The 23,670-nt window shown below is 40.2% G+C and overlaps 1 long non-coding RNA gene across 6 annotated transcripts in view; it reads left to right on the top strand.

Moving 5' to 3' along the window:
* The window catches only part of LOC104002394 (uncharacterized), a 336,523-nt gene that overhangs the window by 298,079 nt on the left and 14,774 nt on the right, over nt 1-23,670 (top strand). For 4 of the 6 annotated variants that reach the window (XR_010151447.1, XR_008539368.2, XR_008539367.2 and 1 more), the window contains 2 exons: nt 18,648-18,757; nt 19,318-19,438. This is a non-coding gene — a long non-coding RNA (uncharacterized LOC104002394). The remainder of the gene's footprint in view (nt 1-18,647; nt 18,758-19,317; nt 19,439-23,670) is intronic. The other 2 variants (XR_008539371.2, XR_008539370.2) reach the window with 1 other exon arrangement.

Below are 23,670 nucleotides of genomic sequence, written 5' to 3'. Positions count from 1 at the left end.
GTGACCCTAGAAAGGAGTTACTCCCATTTTACAGATGAGTAAACTGAGGTTCAGTGGCTTTCTCAAGCTGAGGCCAATTTTGAGGTTAGTTCAACTAATGATAAAACTTATTCTATTTGATACCTAATCTCTGTCCTTGACTCTCTACCTACCTGCCACATTTAATATGTATGCACATATATAACTAAGTTCTGAAGAGAGAATCTTCCAGAGGTGCCCTTGCTAGAAGGGCTGGTGGAGTCTAATCTCAGAGTGCAAGTCTATGTAGAATTGCCTTTTAACACCAAACCTTGAGGTGAAAAGTCGACTTTTTGACTGCATTACTTTTAGGCCTGTTACAAGAACTCTTCAAACCAAAAGGCAGCTCCATATTTCATACTCTAGTAAGATGTCAAGGTTTAGTGCAATTTTCCACAGATAACAAAAGTAAGTTCTAGGAAATTGTTCTTTGCTTATGAATCAGATATTACTTGGCTTTCTCTGGGGAAATAGGCTTTTACTTCCATAAAAACAAGTATAAAGAATGCAATAGCTGATTGAGTGAGCCTAAGTTTAGTTATGAGACATGTGAGTGGCTTTCACTATATGATGCTACACTCAGAAATTTCAGATTTGGGTAAATTCAAAGGAAATATCTGGGTTTTTTTTTTTTAAACAACAACAACAACAAAACACTGTCCCAGAATTGAGAAGCCCAAGGTTAAAGTCTCATCTCTTGAATAGTTAATATATTCACATAGCACAAACATCACCAAGTATAAAAACATATATACTGAGAACTTTGCTACCCACTCTATTTCCCATCCTCCAATTTCTATCCCTCTGCAAAAGTAATCACTGTTATAATTAGGCTGGCGCAAAAGTAATTGCTCTCCACACAGAGCTGTGTGGAGTCTCAACAGAGCAGCTGCTCAGGCACACACAGAGACCCAGGAGCTTTACAAAATCTTTGGATTGATTATTTAATTGCTTCAAAACAATAGTTTAAAGTCACAAAGATATTATCTCTCACTGTTTCTGAGGAAAAGAAACTTAAGAGTATCTTTGCTGGAAGATTTTGGCTTAGGGTCTGTGATGATGTTGAATTCAACTTGTTGGCCAGGGCTGCGGTTATCTGAAGAACTGATAGATGCTAGACGATCTGCATCAAAACTCTCATATGGCTGTTGACAGGAGGCCTCAGTTCCTCTGAGGATGCTCACAACATGGCAACCAGCTTTACCCAAATCAAGGGATCCAAGAGAGAAAGAAAGGAATCAAGATGGATGCTACTGTGTTTTTCATAACCTAATCATAGAAGTGACATACCTTAACTTATGCCAAATTGTAGTAGTCATCCATACCAAAACTGGTACAGTGTAGAGGGAACTACACAAAGCATGAACATCAGAAGGTGGGGATCACTGGAGATCATCTTAGGTGTTCGTTACCACAACATTGTTAAGGGTCGTTATAGGAAAACTGCTGAAACCCAAAGACAAATAGACCATCTCAAAAGCAGCCAGAGAAGAAGGAATAATACATTTGAAAGTGCAACAATAGGACAGAATCAATGGAAGCCAGAAGGCAACGGAATGATATCAAAATGCTTATAAATTAAAAATGATTAAATTAAAATGGTGACAACCTAGAATTCTTAACCTGATAAAAATATCTTTCATAATGAAATTGAAACAAAGAAATTTTAGACAGGCAAAAATTAAGAGAATTCATTAGCAACAGATTTATCTTAAAATAAATACTAAAAGGCATTCTTGAGGCAGAAGGAAATTAATCCCAAATGGAAGTCTGGAGGTACAAGAAAGAATGAAGAGCTATGAGAATGATAAATCTGTAGGCAAACTAAATTACTTACTCTACAAAACAATAATATAATATTTTGCAGTTAAAAATATAAAACAACAGGGGGAGGAGCCAAGATGGCCGAATAGGAACAGCTCCGGTCTACAGCTCCCAGTGTGAGCGACGCAGAACACGGGTGATTTCTGCATTTCCATCTGAGGTACCGGGTTCATCTCACTAGGGAGTGCCAGACAGTGGGCGCAGGTCAGTGGGTGCGCGCACCGTGCGCGAGCCGAAGCAGGGCGAGGCATTGCCTCCCTTGGGAAGTGCAAGGGGTCAGGGAGTTCCCTTTCCTAGTCAAAGAGAGGGGTGACAGACGGAACCTGGAAAATCGGGTCACTCCAACCCGAATACTGCGCTTTTCCAACGGGCTTAAAAAAAAAGGGGCACCAGGAGATTACATCCCGCACATGGCTTGGAGGGTCCTACGCCCACAGAGTCTGGCTGATTGCTAGCACAGCAGTCTGAGATCAAACTGCAAGGCGGCAGCGAGGCCTGGAGAGGGGCGCCCGCCATTGCCCAGGCTTGCTTAGGTAAATAAAGCAGCAGGGAAGCGCGAACTGGGTGGAGCCCACCACAGCTCAAGGAGGCCTGCCTGCCTCTGTAGGCTCCACCTTTGGGGGCAGGGCACAGACAAAAAAAAAGACAGCAGTAACCTCTGCAGACTTAAATGTCCCTGTCTGACAGCTTTGAAGAGAGCAGTGGTTCTCCCAGCACACAGCTGGAGATCTGAGAACGGGCAGACTGCCTCCTCAAGTGGGTCCCTGACCCCTGACCCCCGAGCAGCCTAACTGGGAGGCACCCCCCCAGCAGGGGCAGACTGACACCTCACAGGGCCCAGTACTCCAACAGACCTGCAGCTGAGGGTCCTGTCTGTTAGAAGGAAAACTAACAAACAGAAAGGACATCCACACCAAAAACCCATCTGTACATCACCATCATCAGACCAAAAGTAGATAAAACCACAAAGATGGGGGAAAAACAGAGCAGAAAAACTGGAAACTCTAAAAAGCAGAGCACCTCTCCTCCTCCAAAGGAACGCAGTTCCTCACCAGCAACAGAACAAAGCTGGTTGGAGAATGACTTTGATGAGCTGAGAGAAGAAGGCTTCACACGATCAAATTACTCCGAGCTACGGGAGGACATTCAAACCAAAGGCAAAGAAGTTGAAAACTTTGAAAAAAAATTTAGAAGAATGTATAACTAGAATAACCAATACAGAGAAGTGCTTAAAGGAGCTGATGGAGCTGAAAACCAAGGCTCGAGAACTACATGAAGAATGCAGAAGCCTCAGGAGCCGGTGCGATCAACTGGAAGAAAGGGTATCAGCGATGGAAGATGAAATGAATGAAATGAAGCGAGAAGGGAAGTTTAGAGAAAAAAGAATAAAAAGAAATGAGCAAAGCCTCCAAGAAATATGGGACTATGTGAAAAGACCAAATCTACATCTGATTGGTGTACCTGAAAGTGACGGGGAGAATGGAACCAAGTTGGAAAACACTCTGCAGGATATTATCCAGGAGAACTTCCCCAATCTAGCAAGGCAGGCCAACATTCAGATTCAGGAAATACAGAGAATGCCACAAAGATACTCCTCAAGAAGAGCAACTCCAAGACACATAATTGTCAGATTCACCAAAGTTGAAATGAAGGAAAAAATGTTAAGGGCAGCCAGAGAGAAAGGTCAGGTTACCCTCAAAGGGAAGCCCATCAGACTAACAGCGGATCTTTCGGAAGAAACTCTACAAGCCAGAAGAGAGTGGGGGCCAATATTCAACATTCTCAAAGAAAAGAATTTTCAACCCAGAATTTCATATCCAGCCAAACTAAGCTTCATAAGTGAAGGAGAAATAAAACACTTTACAGACAAGCAAATGCTGAGAGATTTTGTCACCACCAGGCCTGCCCTAAAACAGCTCCTGAAGGAAGCGCTAAACATGGAAAGGAACAACCGGTACCAGCCACTGCAAAATCATGCCAAAATGTAAAGACCATCGAGACTAGGAAGAAACTGCATCAACTAACGAGCAAAATAACCAGCTAACATCATGACAGGATCAAATTCACACATAACAATATTAACTTTAAATGTAAATGGGCTAAATGCTCCAATTAAAAGACACAGACTGGCAAATTGGATAAAGAGTCAAGACCCATCAGTGTGCTGTATTCAGGAAACCCATCTCACATGCAGAGACACACATAGGCTCAAAATAAAAGGATGCAGGAAGATCTACCAAGCAAACGGAAAACAAAAAAAGGCAGGGGTTGCAATCCTAGTCTCTGATAAAACAGACTTTAAACCAACAAAGATCAAAAGAGACAAAGAAGGCCATTACATAATGGTAAAGGGATCAATTCAACAAGAAGAGCTAACTATCCTAAATATATATGCACCCAATACAGGAGCACCCAGATTCATAAAGCAAGTCCTGAGTGACCTACAAAGAGACTTAGACTCCCACACATTAATAATGGGAGACTTTAATACCCCACTGTCAACATTAGACAGATCAACGAGACAGAAAGTCAACAAGGATACCCAGGAATTGAACTCAGCTCTGCACCAGGCGGACCTAATAGACATCTACAGAACTCTCCACCCCAAATCAACAGAATATACATTTTTTTCAGCACCACACCACACCTATTCCAAAATTGACCACATACTTGGAAGTAAAGCTCTCCTCAGCAAATGTAAAAGAACAGAAACTATAACAAACTATCTCTCAGACCACAGTGCAATCAAACTAGAACTCAGGATTAAGAATCTCACTCAAAACCACTCAACTACATGGAAACTGAACAACCTGCTCCTGAATGACTACTGGGTACATAACGAAATGAAGGCAGAAATAAAGATGTTCTTTAAAACTAATGAGAACAAAGACACAACATACCAGAATCTCTGGGATGCATTCAAAGCAGTGTGTAGAGGGAAATTTATAGCACTAAGTGTCCACAAGACAAAGCAGGAAAGATCTGAAATTGACACCATAACATCACAATTAAAAGAACTAGAAAAGCAAGAGCAAACACATTCAAAAGCTAGCAGAAGGCAAGAAATAACTAAAATCAGAGCAGAACTGAAGGAAATAGGGACACAAAAAACCCTTCAAAAAATTAATGAATCCAGGAGCTGGTTTTTGAAAGGATCAACAAAATTGATAGACCGCTAGCAAGACTAATAAAGAAAAAAAGAGAAGAATCAAATAGACGCAATAAAAAATGATAAAGGGGATATCACCACCGATCCCACAGAAATACAAACTACCATCAGAGAATACTACAAACACCTCTACGCAAATAAACTAGAAAATCTGGAAGAAATGGATAAATTCCTCAACACATACACTCTCCCAAGACTAAACCAGGAAGCAGTTGAATCTCTGAATAGAATAATAACAGGATCTGAAATTGTGGCAATAATCAATAGCTTACCAACCAAAAAGAGTCCAGGACCAGATGGATTCACAGCTGAATTCTACCAGAGGTACAAGGAGGAACTGGTACCATTCCTTCTGAAACTATTCCAATCAATAGAAAAAGAGGGAATCCTCCCTAACTCATTTTATGAGGCCAGCATCATCCTGATACCAAAGCCTGGCAGAGACACAACCAAAAAAGAGAATTTTAGACGAATATCCTTGATGAACATCAATGAAAAAATCCTCAGCAAAATACTGGCAAACCGAATCCAGCAGCACATCAAAAAGCTAATCCACCATGATCAAGTGGGCTTCATCCCTGGGATGCAAGGCTGGTTCAATATATGCAAATCAATAAATGTAATCCAGCATATAAACAGAACCAAAGACAAAAACCACATGATTATCTCAATAGATGCAGAAAAGCCGTTTGACAAAATTCAACAGCCCTTCATGCTAAAAACTCTCAATAAATTAGGTATTGATGGGACGTATTTCAAAATAATAAGAGCTATCTATGACAAACCCACAGCCAATATCGTACTGAATGGGCAAAAACTGGAAGCATTCCCTTTGAAAACTGGCACAAGACAGGGATGCCCTCTCTCACCACTCCTATTCAACATAGTGTTGGAAGTTCTGGCCAGGGCAATTAGGCAGGAGAAGGAAATAAAGGGTATTCAATTAGGAAAAGAGGAAGTCAAATTGTCCCTGTTTGCAGACGACATGATTGTATATCTATAAAACTCCATTGTCTCAGCCCAAAATCTCCTCAAGCTGATAAGCAACTTCAGCAAAGTCTCAGGATACAAAATCAATGTACAAAAATCACAAGCATTCTTATACACCAACAACAGACAAACAGAGAGCCAAATCATGAGTGAACTCCCATTCACAATTGCTTCAAAGAGAATAAAATACCTAGGAATCCAACTTACAAGGGATGTGAAGGACCTCTTCAAGGAGAACTACAAACCACTGCTCAATGAAATAAAAGAGGACACAAACAAATGAAAGAATATTCCATGCTCATGGGTAGGAAGAATCAATATCATGAAAATGGCCATACTGCCCAAGGTAATTTACAGATTCAATGCCATTCCCAACAAGCTACCAATGACTTTCTTCACAGAATTGGAAAAAACTACTTTAAAGTTCATATGGAACCAAAAAAGAGCCCGCATCACCAAGTCAATCCTAAGCCAAAAGAACAAAGCTGGAGGCATCACGCTACCTGACTTCAAACTATACTACAAGGCTACAGTAACCAAAACAGCATGGTACTGGTACCAAAACAGAGATATAGATCAATGGAACAGAACAGAGCCCTCAGAAATAATGCCGCATATCTACAACTATCTGATGTTTGACAAACCTGAGAAAAACAAGCAATGGGGAAAGGATTCCCTATTTAATAAATGGTGCTGGGAAAACGGGCTAGCCATATGTAGAAAGCTGAAACTGGATCCCTTCCTTACACCTTATACAAAAATCAATTCAAGATGGATTAAAGACTTAAACGTTAGACCTAAAACCATAAAAACCCTAGAAGAAAACCTAGGCATTACCATTCAGGACATAGGCATGGGCAAGGACTTCATGTCTAAAACACAAAAAGCAATGGCAACAAAAGCCAGAATTGACAAATGGGATCTAATTAAACTAAAGAGCTTCTGTACAGCAAAAGAAACTACCATCAGAGTGAACAGGCAACCTACAAAATGGGAGAAAATTTTTGTAACCTGCTCATCTGACAAAGGGCTAATATCCAGAATCTACAATGAACTCAAACAAATTTACAAGAAAAAAACAAACAACCCCATCAAAAAGTGGGCGAAGGACATGAACAGACACTTCTCAAAAGAAGACATTTATGCAGCCAAAAAACACATGAAAAAATGCTCATCATCACTGGCCATCAGAGAAATGCAAATCAAAACCACAATGAGATACCATCTCACACCAGTTAGAATGGCAATCATTAAAAAGTCAGGAAACAACAAGTGCTGGAGAGGATGTGGAGAAATAGGAACACTTTTACACTGTTGGTGGGAAGTCAGTGTGGCGATTCCTCAGGGATCTAGAACTAGAAATACCATTTGACCCAGCCATCCCATTACTGGGTATATACCCAAAGGACTATAAATCATGCTGCTTTAAAGACGCATGCACACGTATGTTTATTGCGGCACTATTCACAATAGCAAAGACTTGGAACCAACCCAAATGTCCAACAATGATAGACTGGATTAAGAAAATGTGGCACATATACACCATGGAATACTATGCAGCCATAAAAAAGGATGAGTTCATGTCCTTTGTAGGGACATGAATGAAATTGGAAATCATCATTCTCAGTAAACTATTGCAAGAACAAAAAACCAAACACCACATATTCTCACTCATAGGTGGGAATTGAACAATGAGAACACATGGACACAGGAAGGGGAACATCACACTCTGGGGACTGTTGTGGGGTGGGGGGAGGGGGGAGGGATAGCATTGGGAGATATACCTAATGCTAGATGACGAGTTAGTGGGTGCAGCACACCAGCATGGCACATGTATACATACGTAACTAACCTGCACATTGTGCACATGTACCCTAAAACTTAAAGTATAATAATAATAAAAAAAAATGTAAAACAACAATAGTGTAAAAGAGGTAGATTAATGGAGTTCAAGCGTTTTAAGATCTTTGCATTGTCAGAGAAGTGGTAAATGTGATAATCTATGTTAGACAGTAGTAAGAAAATAGTGCATGTTTCAGGCCAATTACACATAAATGTTATCACTAAAATAAGGTTTTCTTAAAGAGATAACTATCAACCTAACTGGGATGTTCACATAGCATAATAAAAAAACCCACTTATTCCAAAAAAAGAAAAGAAAGAATAGAAAAAGGATAGCATTTAAGTAGAAAAAAAAATAGATAGCAATAATAGATATAAACCAAAATCTATAAGTAATCATATTAAAAGTAAGTAGAATATACCAAATAAAATAGAAAGAATTTCATACTGGATTAAAAATAATCCTTTGGGAGGCCAAGGTGGGTGGATCACTTGAGGTCAGGAGTTAGAGACCAGCCTGGCCAACATAGTGAAACCCCATCTCTACTAAAAATACAAAAATTAGCCAGGCATGGTGGTGTGCTCCTGTAATCCCAGCACTCGGGAGGCTGAGGCAGGAGAATCCCTTGAACCCAGGAGGCGGAGGTTGCAGTGAGCCGAGATGGTGCCACTGCACCCTGGGCGACAGAGCAAGACTCCATCTCAAAAAAAAAAAAAAAAAAAAAAGATGAAAAGAAAAGGGTGGGAAAAATATATGTTATGCAAACATTAAATAAAAGAAAACAGATGTAAGTAGACCAAAATTAGACCAAGTGGATTTTAAGGAAAGAAGAATGAGTAGAAATTAAGGCAAGTATTTCTTAATGAAAAAGGGTCAAACCACCAAAAAGTTATAACAAATATAAATGTTTATGAACTTAATGACATAGGTGCAGAGAATATTTAAAAAATGGACAGAAATAAAATTTTAGAAAAGAAATGAAAAAACACACAAACACAATCATAGTAGATTTTAGCATATCTTTTTTTTATTAATTATTAAAATATACAAGGACAAAATTCAGTAAGGAAGCAAAATATTTGAATAGCCTAATTGTTTTAGTTCTTTCAGTTTTTTCTCCAAGAGTTTTCAAGATCTATAGTTAGATGGACACACATTTAGGATTCCTATGAATTTTTGAAGCATTTGTTCTTTTATTATTATGGACTACCCTTTTTATTTCTAGTAATATTCTTTGCTCAGAAGTCTTTGATATTAACATAGACATTTCAGCTCCCTTATGACTAGCATTTACAGGGATATCTTTTTCATCTCTTTGCTTGTTATTAACCTGTATCTTTAGATTTAAAATGTGTTTCTTGTAGACATGACAGAGATGAGTCTTAGTCTTACTTTTTCATTCATTAGACAATCTCTACCTTTTTTTTTCTCTATTTTTTTTTTGAAATGGAGTTTCGCTCTTGTCCCCCAGGCTGGAGTGTGATGGCGTGATCTCAGCTCACTGCAACCTCCGCCTTCCGGGTTCAAGCAATTCTCCTGCCTCAGTCTCCCGAGTAGCTGGGACTATAGGCATGCACCACCATGCCCAGCTAATTTTTGTATTTTTAGTAGAGACAGGGTTTCTCTGTATTGGTCAGGCTGGTCTTGAACTCCTGACCTCAGGTGATCTGCCTGCCTCGACCTCCCAAAGTGCTGGGATTACAGGCGTGAGCCACCATGCCTGGCCATCTCTATCTTTTAATTGGAGTGTTTACCCTATTTACTATGTCATTATTAATATGTTGGGCTTAAGTCTATCCTTTTTGTTATTTTTTCTTTGTTCCATCTTTTTTTGTGTTTTTTCCCCCACTTTTCTTACCTTCTTAACTGAGCATTTTCATATTCCATATTATGTCCTTTACTAGATTATTAGCTATACTTCTTTGTTTTACTTTATATTGATTTTTCTATTTCAGTAAACATCTTTAACACATTATCATACATCTTCCAATAGTCCAATCCCACTTTGTATATAATGTAAAAGCCTTGCAGATACATACTTACATCACTTTCCACCGGAACTTTGTGCTACTTTTGTCAAACAATTTACTTGTACATTTTATAAATCCCAAATATATTGTTGTTAATTTTTTGCTTAAAAAGTGAATAGATAAGGACTTCTGCTTCTGACCAAAATGGAGTAATAACAAACAGATTGTTCTCCCACATGAAACAACTCAAAAACAAGCAGACAGAATAGATAAAATTGTAGTTTTCAATACACAGGAATCAGGCAAAAAAGGACAGTAATCCTTGAGAGACAGGAAACAAACAAGGTGAGTCATGTGATTGCACCAGTGGAGTAATGAAGAGAAGAGAGTTGCACAGAGAAAGAACTCAGATGTATTCAGAATCTCCCTTGAGCAGCAACACTAGGAAAGAACCATCCAAAATAATTAGAGGGATCAGTGTTCAGTTCTCAGCGGGGCCGGGAATAGTGTTAGTTCCCTAAAGGAATGTTGGAATTTATTTGGAAACAAAAGCCTTTTCTAAATAACTTGTGGGTCAAAAAAAAAAAAAAAAAATCAAAAGGTAAATTGAAAAGTACTAGGAACTGAACAAAAGTGAAAACAGTGTATCAAAATTTGCAGGGTGCTATGAAAGCAGTACTTAGAGGGAAATTCATAGCACTAAACACCTATCTTAGAAAAGAAGATGAATCTCAAATAAATGACCTTAGCTTCCACCTTAAGAAGCAAGCAAAATGAAGAGTAAATAAACTTAAAGTAAGTAGAAGAAAGAAAACAATGAAAATCAGAATGGAAAAAAAATAAAAAGCTGAGAAACAATAGAGAAAATTTAAAAAACAAAAACAGAAAGCCGGTTTGTTAAAGAAGATAAATAATTACATATGTATACATGTAACTAACCTGCACAGTGTGCACATGTACCCTAAAACTTAAAGTATAATAAAAAATTAAAAAAAAAAAAAAAAGAAGAAGATAAATAAAATAGGAAAATCTCTAGCCAGACTGATCAGGAAAAAGAGAGAACACGTTACTAATATTAGCAATGAGAGTGGCAATGCCACTACAGAATATAGATATTAGAAGCATAATGAAAAAATATTATGAACAACTTTAAATCCTCTTTAAATCATTGAGCATATTTATAATACCTGATTAAAAGTATTTGTGCCTGCTGTTTCCATAATCTCAGTCATTTCAGGTTTATATATATTGGATTTTTTAAATTATGGGTTTAATTTTCTTGCTCACATTTTTCTGCTTCTTTACACATCTATCAAGTTTTTGTGTGTTTGACATTGTAAATGTTACATTATTCAGTATATAGACTGTGTTGATGTACTTTAAAGAGTGCTGGCTGGGCGCCCCGGTGGCTCACGACTGTAATCCCAGCATGTTGGAAGGCTGGGGCAGGTGGATCACCTGAGGTCAGGAGTTCGAGACCAACCTGGCCAAAGTGGTGAAACTTCATCTTTACTAAAAATACAAAAAATTAGCTGGGCATGATGGCAGGCACCTGTAATCCCAGGTACTGGGGAGGCTGAGACAGGAGAATCGCTTGAACGCAGGTGGAGGTTGCAGTGAGCTGAGATCACGGCACTGCACTCCAACCTGGGCAACAGAGCAAGACTCCATCTCAAAAAAAAAAAAATGTGCTGAAGTCTGCCTTGTCAGGTAGCTAAGGTACTGTGGAGCAGCGTGGCTTTCTGGACACTTGTTCAGGACAGTTCTAGGGCAGTCTTTCTGTAGGTTTACCTTAGCCCTATTGCTAAAGCATGACCTTTACATGGTCTTTTCTGAATGTACTGGGAGTTCGGTTATTTCATCCCATTATGGCTGGTCAGAATTCAAATGTTTCCCATGTCTCTGTGAGCTCTGAGAATTGTTCAGTTCACAGTTACCCAGTAGTAGTTCTTTGTCCAGCCTCGTGGAGTATCACTGAAGCATGCGCTATTTAGTATTCGACTGAAGACTCAAGAGGGTGCATATGCAGATTTATGGAGCTTCTTTTGTTGAATAGCTCCCTCCCCTCCAGTACCTGGGTCTGATGTCCAGCTGTCTAGGTCTCCACAAACTACGATCTCTGTTTCTCAACTCAGCAAGATCACTGTGCTCTGCTGGTCTCCTCCCCGCATCATGGTCCAGAAAGTGCCCTAGACAGATAGCCAGGGGACCTGAGTGATGGTCTTGTTTGTTATTCAGATATCACAGTCCTGTGCTGCCTATTGTATCATGCCTGAAGACAATTATTTCATTTATTTTATATATTCAGTTTTCTAAATTTTGACTGTGGGAGAACAAGTCCAGTGTCAGTTTCTCTGTCACGGCCAGAAGCAGAAGTTGATTCATTTACGTATGCAGGTGTATTTATCAAAGCTTTCTGTACAATTTCCTTGGTGTCATACATAGAAAAAGTCTTTATATTAACTTATATTTTCTGCCAGTACCTTAATGGCTTTATATTTATTAATATTAAATTCTTTAGGCCATGTAGAATTTATTTTGTTAAGAGATGTAAGGCATTAGTCTAGCTTTTCACAAATGGTTAGCCAATTGTGCTAACCCAATTTTCTAAATAATCTATCCTTTCCTTAGAGGTATAAAATGCCTCCTTTATATACTGAATTTACCTGTAATTGCATCTATATCTTGACTCTTTATTTTTTTTCAGATAAATTTTCCATTGCTGAAGCAGTATAGGAAAATTACTCTGAGTTCCGAAATACTGACTTACAAACTAATTGTTAAAGCACACTCCACAGAAAGAAAATGTGCTGAAATGGAAATAATATGGGATGTAGAGGCAAAGAATATTGACTCGACTCTCTGCTCTACTACATATTCTCTGTGTAACGTTGGTCAAGTCACTCAACCCACGAGCATCAGTTTCTTCAGTAGTAAGATGGGAAAATTGACATTCCATTATTTCCACTTCACTTAAAAGCTCTGTATTCCAGCAGGACAGAACTTCTCCGTATTCCTAAGATATCTTCCTTTTATACGTCTCCATGTCCTGGCCCACATTGTTATCTCTATTTGAAACAGCTTTCTTATTTTCTTTTTTTGGTGGTGAACTCTTATTCACCTTGCAATAAATAGATATGCCATCTCGTCTCTGGTGCTAGATTCTCCAGCTTCTTAACCCTCTTACTCCCAACAGCCTGCACCCACATCTCATTGTGCTATAATTATTTATTTACACATCTGTCTCTTGTGGCTGACTTCAAACTCCCTGGCAATAGAAGTTGTATTTTTCTTAACATTCTCTGATCATCAGAATTAACAAGAGGTGCTCAGTGGGCAATGGCTGAATGAACTGGTGAATGAATGGATACACAGCTGCAGGGCTGAGTGAGTGGCTCAGCAGATTGGCTGTTCCATTCTGCCCTTGGTAAGCACACTCCGGACAAGGTGTTTGCCTTTGTGGCGCAGTTCTCTACAGTCTTTTCTGCTTCCAGATGACAGAACGTGATGTCAGAGCTCTTCTCCCTCTTGTGGGACTCCTGAACCCTTGTGCCAAATCCCTGGAAGCCTATGTAGAGTTCCTCCAGCCAATGTTCACCTCTTTCCCAGCAGTCCCTTTGCTCCCTGCTTTGTCTGTGGGCTCTGGGCTCCTAATTCAGGGTTTTTGTAACCTCAGGACATTCACATTAAACCCTCAGGTGAGCCACTGAGCAGTCCCAACTGGCCTGCCAGCCTTTGGAACTGTGGCTACCTGGTGGTTCTGACCACTGGCTTCCAACCTGGCCCTTACTTCCCACCTGTCTGTCCTCCTGGGCTGACCAACTGCCTGGCACAGCCCCTTGAATTAGAGGAAGGCAACTAACATTTACTGAATGATTATTATGAGCTGGGTGCTTTGAATATGGATTTACATTTAATCCTCTCAAAAACTTGTGAGCTTAAGGTTATTGTTTCCATTTACAGAAACCCAGAGAGGCTGAAGCTTGCTCAAGCTTAGAAAGTGGCTGATTCAGTAATCAAGCCCGTGTCTGTCTGATTCTAAAGACTGTGTCCCTTCCACATCTTCTTGTGAACTGTCTGATTTCAGTTTCCTGGGTATTCGTTGTCACATGGTCATCTCTGAGCTGGGATGTGCTGGATTGGGCCAATTTATTTAGACTTCTGGTGTAAACCCATGGGAGTGGTTCTGTCTAGGCTCATGGAGCAGTAGGTCCTCCTCCAGTGCAAACTCCAAGCCAAACACCACTTGGGATTTTGAGGTACAGCACCTGGCCTCACTCAAATCTGAGTCCAAGTCCCAGCTGTGTTGCTTACAGGTTAGAAGATCTGGTGCAAGACTCATGTCTTTGGTTTCTTTGGCCTGAAATAATAATCCCCACTTACCAGGCTAAAGTGGGGAGCTAATGAATAACCCACAGGGAAATGTCTAACAGAAACAAGCACAGATGAATGCGGTCCACGCATCGCACCCCCTCCCAGACACCGGCATACCCACCCCCAGGGCAAAAATGGTTGCAAAGGGCAGGATCAACTCTGGAATCGATTGCCTGGCTTTGTATTAACCATGTCTTTTATTTTCTGTGTTCTGATGCTTTGATATCTGGGGCCTTCTGACCCTGGATGGACGGCCTCTTCCAGAGTTAGGAAGTTCCTAGTGATAGTGAACAACTCACCTGTGACTGCACTTTTAAAATGCAAGCCAACCAATCCAGAGGCCACACTCCAGTCACCCTTTGTATCAGGCTCTTACACTCTGGGCCACTGTTGGCTTGGCCACAACTAGCGACAGCCCATATGAAGTTGTTTGAACTGGTCAGTCTTAAGTCTGCTTACCCTACCTTGCCCCTTCCACCCTCAAAAACCACAACAAAGGCTCCTGCCCACAACTCCCTCTCTCTCTCTGCCTCCTGACCCACTCCAGTACTTCCTATGTGGCCCTCGTGGCATGGTCTGCCCCCTTCTCTTGGAAACTATATTTTTAATGGCAATCACCTTCCTAGCTATTGGCCTTAGATCTTACATTTTCTATTAATATACTATACTTTAAAACAGGCTTTGAATCCAAGATTCAAGACACCAGCTGTGTAATCTCAGGCATTCCTCTCTGAGCCTCCATTTTCTCAACTATAAAATAGGGGCAGTCACTGTTTCTCCTCCTCCTCCTCCTTTTTTTTCTTTCTTCTTTTTTTTGAAACAGAATCTCGCTCCGTCGCCCATGCTGGAGTGCAGTGGCGCGATCTCAGCTCACTGTAACCTCCGCTTCCCAGGTTCAAGTGATTCTCCTGCCTCAGCCTCTCAAGTAGCTGGGATACAGGCATGCACCACCATGCCCGGCCAATTTTGGTAATTTTGTTTTCAGTAGAGACAAGGTTTCACCATGTTGGCCAGGCTGGTCTCAAACTCCTGACCTCAGGTGACCTGCCCACCTTGGCCTTCCAAAGTGCTGGGATTACAGGCGTGAGCCACCACACCTGGCCCACCATTTCTATTTCTTAAGATGGTTATGAGGATTAACTAATGGATCACCTGACACATGCTAAGTGCTCAACCAGGGTTAATGCCGTTAGTGTGATGATCACTGCTGTGCATTCTGTACTCACCAAACACCCACCATGGTGCAATGCACAGTCTGGGGTGGACACAGTGCAGCCCTGATTTGGACGAGGACGAGCAGTTAAGACCCCTTCTCTGTGTATTTCCTGACCATCCAAATACAAATGGGGGCCCCTAGTATTCTGAAGAATTATACATCTGTTCAGGAGAGGCCGGGAGTGGAACCTGGCCAGTCTTAGGACCTGAAGGAACAGTTATTCTGACTGGTGAGCAGCAGACCTGCATTGGCCACAGAGCGTTGCTTGCCACGTGGATGGCAGGAGGCTGGATGGACAAGCAGATGGCACTGCTAACTTGGTGTCAGAGTAGAGGTCAAGTGAGAACACGGTGAGCCAGGTTGATGGCTAGGAGTCAGGAGAAGGTGATTGGTCAAAGCTAAATTATAGGAGCATCAACCTGTATGCAGAGACCATGTTACCAGGACCATTCTTTTTTGTTTTTGTTTTTTTGTTTTTGAGACGGAGTCTCGCTCTGTCGCCCAGGCTGGAGTGCAGCGGCATGATCTCAGCTCACTGCAAGCTCTGCCTCCCAGGTTCATGCCATTCTCCCGCCTCAGCCTCCTGAGTAACTGGGACTACAGGCACCCACCACCAACCCTGGCTAAATTTTTTTGTTTTTGTATTTTTAGTAGAGATGGGGTTTCACAAGACCATTCTTTACCTGGGTGTGCTGCAGCAACTGGACCAGTCTAGCAGGTGGAGCAATGGCTGGGGTGGGGATATATAGACAGAGGATAGTGACTTCTAGGAACCCAGATACCACTTGATCCTCCCCAAAAGAGAGGTCCCAAGCGCATATGGACTGCACCCCTAGAGCTGAGCTAGGTTGGCAAATGTAACCTGCAAGACTCTGCATAATTGTTCCGGTGCATCAAACTATAGCATAATGTGGTAACAACGGTGATAGGATGTGAATGTGTTAGGGAAATGCTGTTGACCTAGTTGGTGGAGGAAGAGGGTCACAGCAGGTGTGTGAGATCAGTGATTCTCAAATTTGAGCATGACTTAGAATCACCTACAGGGCTGTATAAATCACAAAGTACTGGGCCTCCAGCCCCAATCTCCTGCAAGTTTCTGATTCAGATCTAGGGTGGGGCCTGAGAATTTGCATACCTAACAGGCTCCTACACTAGTCAGCACTATGCTAGTTAATATTTTTCAAAAATAACTGCTTCCCTTCCATACCAGGCACCATGTTCTTAGGACCTTCCTTGAGCAAGGAGTCTATTTTCGTACCTGAAGACATCGGGCTTGGTTTTATGACATGGCTTGGCAATGAAATGTGAATGCAGGGATTGTGTGCCAAGAACTATTGTGGACTTTTGCCATGTCTCTTTTCGTCTCTGTCAGGAGACCCACATGTCCCAGATGTAGGGCTGCTCATTCAGCCTGGGTCTTGTAATTAAGAAGACATGAAATCCAGCTGCACCTGACCCATGATGAACATGTGACATGGGAAATAAGCAAACCGTTGTCATAAGTAACTGAGATTTGGGGAACTGCTTGTTAGGGAAGCATACCATGGCTTAAAGTGACTGATATAGAAGACTTCCTAGAGAAAATGATGCCAAACAGAGTCTTAAGGGTGAATTATCTAGACAGAGAAGAAGAGGCAAGGCTATGTCAAACTTCATCCTGTAGGGACCTGATAAAAGAAACCTCAAATGTGACATGTCTAAAACAAAGGCTTAGATGCCATTTCCCATCCCCAAATTGTTCCTTCCAAAGTCTTCTCCAAGACATTAAATAGCACCATCACCTACCCTGTTTCTAAAGGCAAAAAATCAGGAAGCCCTCCTTAATCAACTTGTCTAATTCCCCCACTGCCCTCATCAGCAAGTCCAGCTGGCTGCACCTACAAATACAAGGTCAACTCCAGGGTCTCATCCTAGTTTAAGCCGCCACCATCTCTCCCCTGTGTTGTTTGCAACTACCCACTTACTGGTCTCCCTGTTTCCACCCTTGCTTCTCTTTACTCCATTCTCCACACTGTAGCCAGAGCAATATGATAAAAATCTAAATCAGAGTAGAGTACGGATTAGCTCATTTCAGTCCTTGCAGTCTCCAAAGGCTTCCAATTATATTTAAAATAAAACCTCACCTCCTTATTGTGGCCTGCAAAGCCCTACATAATCTAGTCCCTGTCTACTTCACTAATCTCTCCTCACACCATGTTCCCTAGTCCACTTCAGTAAGTTCAAGACACATTGGGCTTCTTTCTAATCTTCATTCCCACCTCAGGACCTTTGCACTGCAAGTTGCCTCTTCCTCAGTTGCTCACATGCCACCTCCTCCTGAAAGCCTGCCTTGGCTACCCTTACTCAAAAAGTTCCTCTGTTGCTCTCCAAGTTGATCTCTCCCAATGTTTCCTTTCCTTTCTGTCATTGCCCTCATTGCTGATTACAGTTATTTATTTGCCTATTTGATTGTTATCTGCACACTTATTAGAATGGATGTTCCAAGACAGATAGAAGATCAAAGATTTTCATTCATTCATGCATTCACTCCTTCATTCAACAAATATTTATTAAGCATCTAGTATGTACAAGACGTTGTCAGTTGTTCTGGGGACATAGCAGGCAATACTACTTCAGCAATAAACCACTGCCTTACACATTACAGTTGCTCAATAAATATTAGTTGACTAAATAAATAAATGAGTAAACCAAAAGGTAGGAAAAAGGTTGAATCAGAAAGGATATTGATCACAAGTACATTGCTAACAGTAAAACTAAACTTTAATAACAAAGCAACAAAACTGCTAAATTAGACTGGCTGGGACATCCAGATCAAACAACACTGGTCCAGAGAAAATGAGCTAGGAAAGGCTGCCTCATTGGGATTTCTGAAATTATGCAAGAATCATTAAAATGTAGAACATGACTATGAGTAACCAGCATGAAAATACCAAGTGCATTTCTTCTATTCACAGAATGACTACCCAGTAACTTATGAGGTATAATTTATTGAGGGCTTTCCTTGACAAATGAAAGGAAACCGTATTTGCGAAGGAAACTGCAAATACGGTTTCATTTGCAAACTTGTGCTGCCGATTTCTATCAATAATTTTGTGTCCAGGATTTAATGAATCTTTCAGGAATTTTTATAAACTGCTACAAGTCAAAGTCAAGAGACAGTGTTTGCAAGAAGCAGTGTTTCAAAGGTTTAAATGCTATACCTGGTTCTGGCCAGAAACTCTGAAGTTCTCTTCTTCTTTTCAGATATTGGAATATTCTTCATGTAATGCAGTATCACTTCTGTATGAAGCCACGTGTAACTTGTCCCCCTCCTTTCCATCATGAGAACTACTGAAGATGTAAACCAAATCCAGGTACAGAAAAGTCTCAATAATTCAGGCTTTGGAGAAAGCCAGTGGGAGCCATTGCGAAGCCTGAATTCTAGAGCACTAGGGTATGGTGTATGTGTTTTTTAAAAAAGTACATTCAATAATATAAAGTAAGTCAACCAAGTATTGACTTTTGCTCATAGTTGGTGGGGAGGAAGCTAAATTAATGATATATTAATTAAAATGCCTTACAATCACATATTGCATATTGATTTGTCCTCATAAGGAAGATAAACAATTTTTCCTATAAGATCACTTATACATTATTTTCTTAATTCACTTTTTCGGAGCACTTTCAATTGAATTTCAGGCAAAATGCAATCTAGGCCTAGTCCAGCTAAATGCAAACTTTGGATTTGTGGGTCTAAATTTTTTTATTGTAAAACTTAAAAGCATTCTTATATCCACCATTGTAGAGTTACTCTAACATTCTTCAAAATTTTATCAGAGACTTGTTGCTGTTTTTAGATGTCAAGATATTAATTGCTTTTTACAATGTGCTGTGACTCATGCTTAAAGTAATCACTTTTCTTTAATGACTCAAGCAGGGAAACCAGTGACATTTGTGAATAGTAGACGGGATAAAAGTTGCTGGACACACTCTCTCTTCAACATCTGCCATGATATGATTTCACAAGCAAGAAATGTGCCAAGGCTTCTACCCAAGTAAGCTATTATTCATTTATTTCATTGTTGAGGAATGCCTTAATATGACTAGGATAGAAAAATTATGTTGATGTGCTTATACAAGAAAAAAAATGAACAGACCAAAGGAGGAGAATAAAAAGCCCAGGAAACCACAAAGACTTTCAGCAGCTTTATGCCAAAGGGGAAAAAATGATCTTTGTAATGAATGGTGCTGATCAGTGGATATCCAAACAGGAAAATAAACATACCTTCACCCCCTACTTCACACAAGCTACAACTATCAATTCTAGAAGTACAGGTTTAACTATGAAAAATAATAAAGTTTCTAGAAGAAACGTAGAGCATCTTCATGACGTTGTAGTATGTAAAGATTTCTTAAATAGATCCCAAATTCCCAATCATATTGGGAAAAATAATAAATTTCTATATTAAATTAAGAACTTCCATTCATTAGCCAGATGCAGTGGCTCACAGTAGCCTCTCAATGTGCTGTAATCCCAGCACGTTGAGAGGCCAAGGTGGGTGGATCCCTTGAACTCAGGAATTCAAGACCAGCCTGGGCAACATAGTGAGACCTTGTCTCTACAAAAAATACAAAACAAACAAAAAAAATTAGCCGCACATGGTAGCACACATTTGTACTCCCAGCTACTTAGGAGGCTGAGGCGGGAGTATGGCTTGAGCCTGGGAGGCAGAAGTTGCAGTGGGCCAAGATCACACCACTGCACTCCAGCCTGAGTGACCAAGTGAGACCCTGTCTCAAAAAACAAACTAACTAACTAAATAAATAACTTTCATTCATCAAAAAGATACCAACATCAAGAAAGCAAAAACTACAGCTCACAGAATGGAAAGTAGTATTTCCAATGTTTATCTAACAGAAAACACATTTCCATAATAATGTCCACAAATCAGTAAGAAAAAGACACAAATCCAATAGGAGACTGGGCAAAAACATAAACAAGTACTTCACAAAATAGAATATCCAAATGGCCAATAAACATACTAAAAGATAGCAAATCTCATTAGTCATCAGGGAAATACAAATCAAAAACACAATGAGATAATACCATACACACAGTGAGTGGAATGGCTAAAATGAAAGACAGATGATGCCAATTATTGAGTAGGATGTAAAGAAGCTGGAACCCCCATAAATGCTTCTGTTGAGCGTGTATATTGGTAGCACCATATTTAAAAAGTTGCTGGCAGTATCTACTAAAGCAATGTGTAGGCATATCTCATGACCCAGCAGTTTTACTCCTAGGGATACACATTACAGAAATGCATGCATATGTTCACTAAAAGATATATACAAGAGGCCGGGTATGGTGGCTCATGCCTGTAACCCCAGCACTTTGGGAGGCCGAGGCAGGTGGATCACGAGGTCAAGAGATCGAGACCATCTTGGCCAACATGGTGAAACCCTGTCTCTACTAAAAATACAAAAATTAGCTGGGCATGGTGGCACGCACTTGTAGTCCCAGCTGCTCGGGAGGCTGAGGCAGGAGAATCACTTGAACCCGGGAGGTGGGGGTTGCAGTGAGCCAAGATCACACCACTGCGCTCCAGCCAGGGGACAGAGCGAGACTCCGTCTCAAACAAAAAAAAAGATATATACAAGAATATTCATAGCCCAAAGTGGAAGCTACCTGTCCATTCAATGGTAGCATGGAAAAATAAACTGTGGTACGTTCACAAATAAACTGTGGTACGTTCACAATGAGTTAGTAAAATAAGAGTGAGAAAACTGCAACCACACATAACATGAACATCTCTCACAAACATCCTGCTGAAAGAGTGCAGACAGACACAAAAGAGTAGATACTGCACAATTACTCTTACATAAAGCTCAAAAACAGGCACAACTAATCTGGGGCCTCAGAAGTCAGGATGGTGGTTTGTCTTTTCAGCGTTTTAACTGTAAGGGGCATGAGGGAGGCTTCTGGGATGTTTAAATGTTCTGAGACATTTTTGCTCTAAGTGCTGATTACATGTTCAATTTGTGAAATTGTTCAATTTGTGAGAAGTCATCAAGCTGGACACATCCTTGCATAAAACTGAACACTTATAATTTATGCATAAAATCAAGTCTCACTGCAAGACATTTTATATTTTTTTCGGTTTATTTCTGATTATATTTGGAGAGGCCAATTTTACATGATAGCTTCAAACCAACCATTGTACATTAACCAAATTTTACACAAGCCATTTGAAAAAAGATCTAAAAATGTGCTTCGTTATTGGTATTATATAACATAACATTTATCAAGCACCAAGAGTGTGCTGAGAGCTGTACAGAACAAACATAGAAAAGACACAGTCCCTGCCTTCAAGAATACCCATTCCTTCAGGATCTTGCACATAAAATTTTACCTTACATTCCACACTCTTTTATTCATAAGGCATAAATAAGGAAGTTTGTTGCATTTCTCATTGTTACTTAATAAATATTGAATACCCTTTTCCCCAATTATACCAACAATTACTTGTATCTTTGCCTTTAAATACAAATTTTCATAGTACAGTATACAGTATATACTGATCTGATATTCACACAATTGACCACAATATTCTTGCAGGTTGGTTATAATATGAAGCATGTTGAATTTCAACATTCACAAATTTTTTTTACCACTTAACAAAATCTTTTATTGTTGGCAGAGCTTCTTCTGTTTTTTTCTATTTCAAAAAAAAAAACAACAACAACAAATGTGATGCCACTGCTCTTATCTTGATAACTTGTAAACAGAAACAGCACTGCCTTGATTCCAATAAGGGTATCAGAACTATGGCACAGATATTCAGAACAGTGATATTTAGCACATCTATTAAACTAGCCTTGCAGATATCAATCACATAGTTGCATACCTTAAAATACTAACAATTTATGATCAGCTAGTAATGGATGATGTAAGTTATGATTTACTTTACTGTATTTGCAGTTTAATGAAGGGGATACTGGTATAAAATGTCAGAAAAATTTGAGCGGGGAAATATTTTTTGCTTTTCTGCAAGGCTGTGTTCAAAACAAATTCAGATTAGAAGATGATTATGAATTTAATCATTGGTTAAGGATATTTAATTTCAAAATAATCTCTTAAATAATATTTTATTACTTTTAAAATGCAGGAAAAATGAAGTGAATTTTGATAACATTGTAATTTTAGACTCAGGTACAAGAAATTATCCTTTATATAAAAATGCCAGAGTATGGTGGGAGATGGCACCCAGTACAGTAGAGAGGCCAGTCCGTATGTCAGCTGCGGGAACTCATTGCAACAGGAGGTGATGGGCAAAGATTAGAGAGATGGATAGATGTTTCCCTCCTAGCCAGACTCTATCTTACTCATTCTGCAAACTGAGGGAATAGGGGAGATAGGGTGAGTCTCAGGGTCAGGGAAGGAAGGCTGGGGTGAGCTTGGGGTCAATGGCAAGTAAAGCTCCAACTGTGAACTTCACCGTCTATCTATCCAAGCATCCAATAGCTCCAAGCCATGGTAATGATTCATAACCTCAACATCAGACTTGGTATTATCAGGCTGAGGATGACCCCTTTCCAGAGAAACCCACCTTACTTTTGGCCTCCATTTTGCCATTTCCTGGATTATTACCAGGTCTAGATGTTTCTGTTATGTGACAACAATGTTGTTGAGTTGAATTTTAAAGCTACTTAAAGCTACTCTGGACTCAGAGCAAGACTGAATTTCTCTGACTACCTCTCCAGCTATGGAAAGTACAGAAGAATATTCTATAGAATCCTTTCATTTCCAAGCCTGAGGTGTGACTTATAGTCATGCCCTCCCAAGGTAGCTAGGCACATGCCCAAATGGGGTCCACTAGGAATAGATTCACCAAGGGCAGTGGAAAAAGTGGTTTGGTCCAGCCTCGATGGTCCTACCTGTTAAATGGAAGATTTGGGGTGGATTTGACTAGATTTTTCTTATCCTGGGTAAGTACATCTCCCCCTCTTCTGCAAATCCAGAGCAAGAGGTTGGGAGCTACCTATCTCTGATGCTCTGGCACTTCATCTGTGATAAAGAGGAGAATAGTGGGGCTACAATGTGGTGTAGAGTCTTACTGGTTGAGGGGTTAGGTGGAAAGGCAATGCCCAGAGTGGTAACCTAGTAGTCTCTTTGGGGTGAAAGAAACAACCTTATGTAATATGCCCCATTGAAAACAGAGCACCAAAGACTATAATTCTGATGACAGAGAGTAACATATTTTTTTCATTTTCAATTATAAATCCT

The sequence above is a fragment of the Pan troglodytes genome, chromosome 16 (assembly GCF_028858775.2).
Source record: "Pan troglodytes isolate AG18354 chromosome 16, NHGRI_mPanTro3-v2.0_pri, whole genome shotgun sequence".
NCBI lineage: Eukaryota > Metazoa > Chordata > Mammalia > Primates > Hominidae > Pan > Pan troglodytes.
Note: the sequence above shows the minus strand (reverse complement) of the source record. Positions and strands in the feature narration are given on the sequence as shown.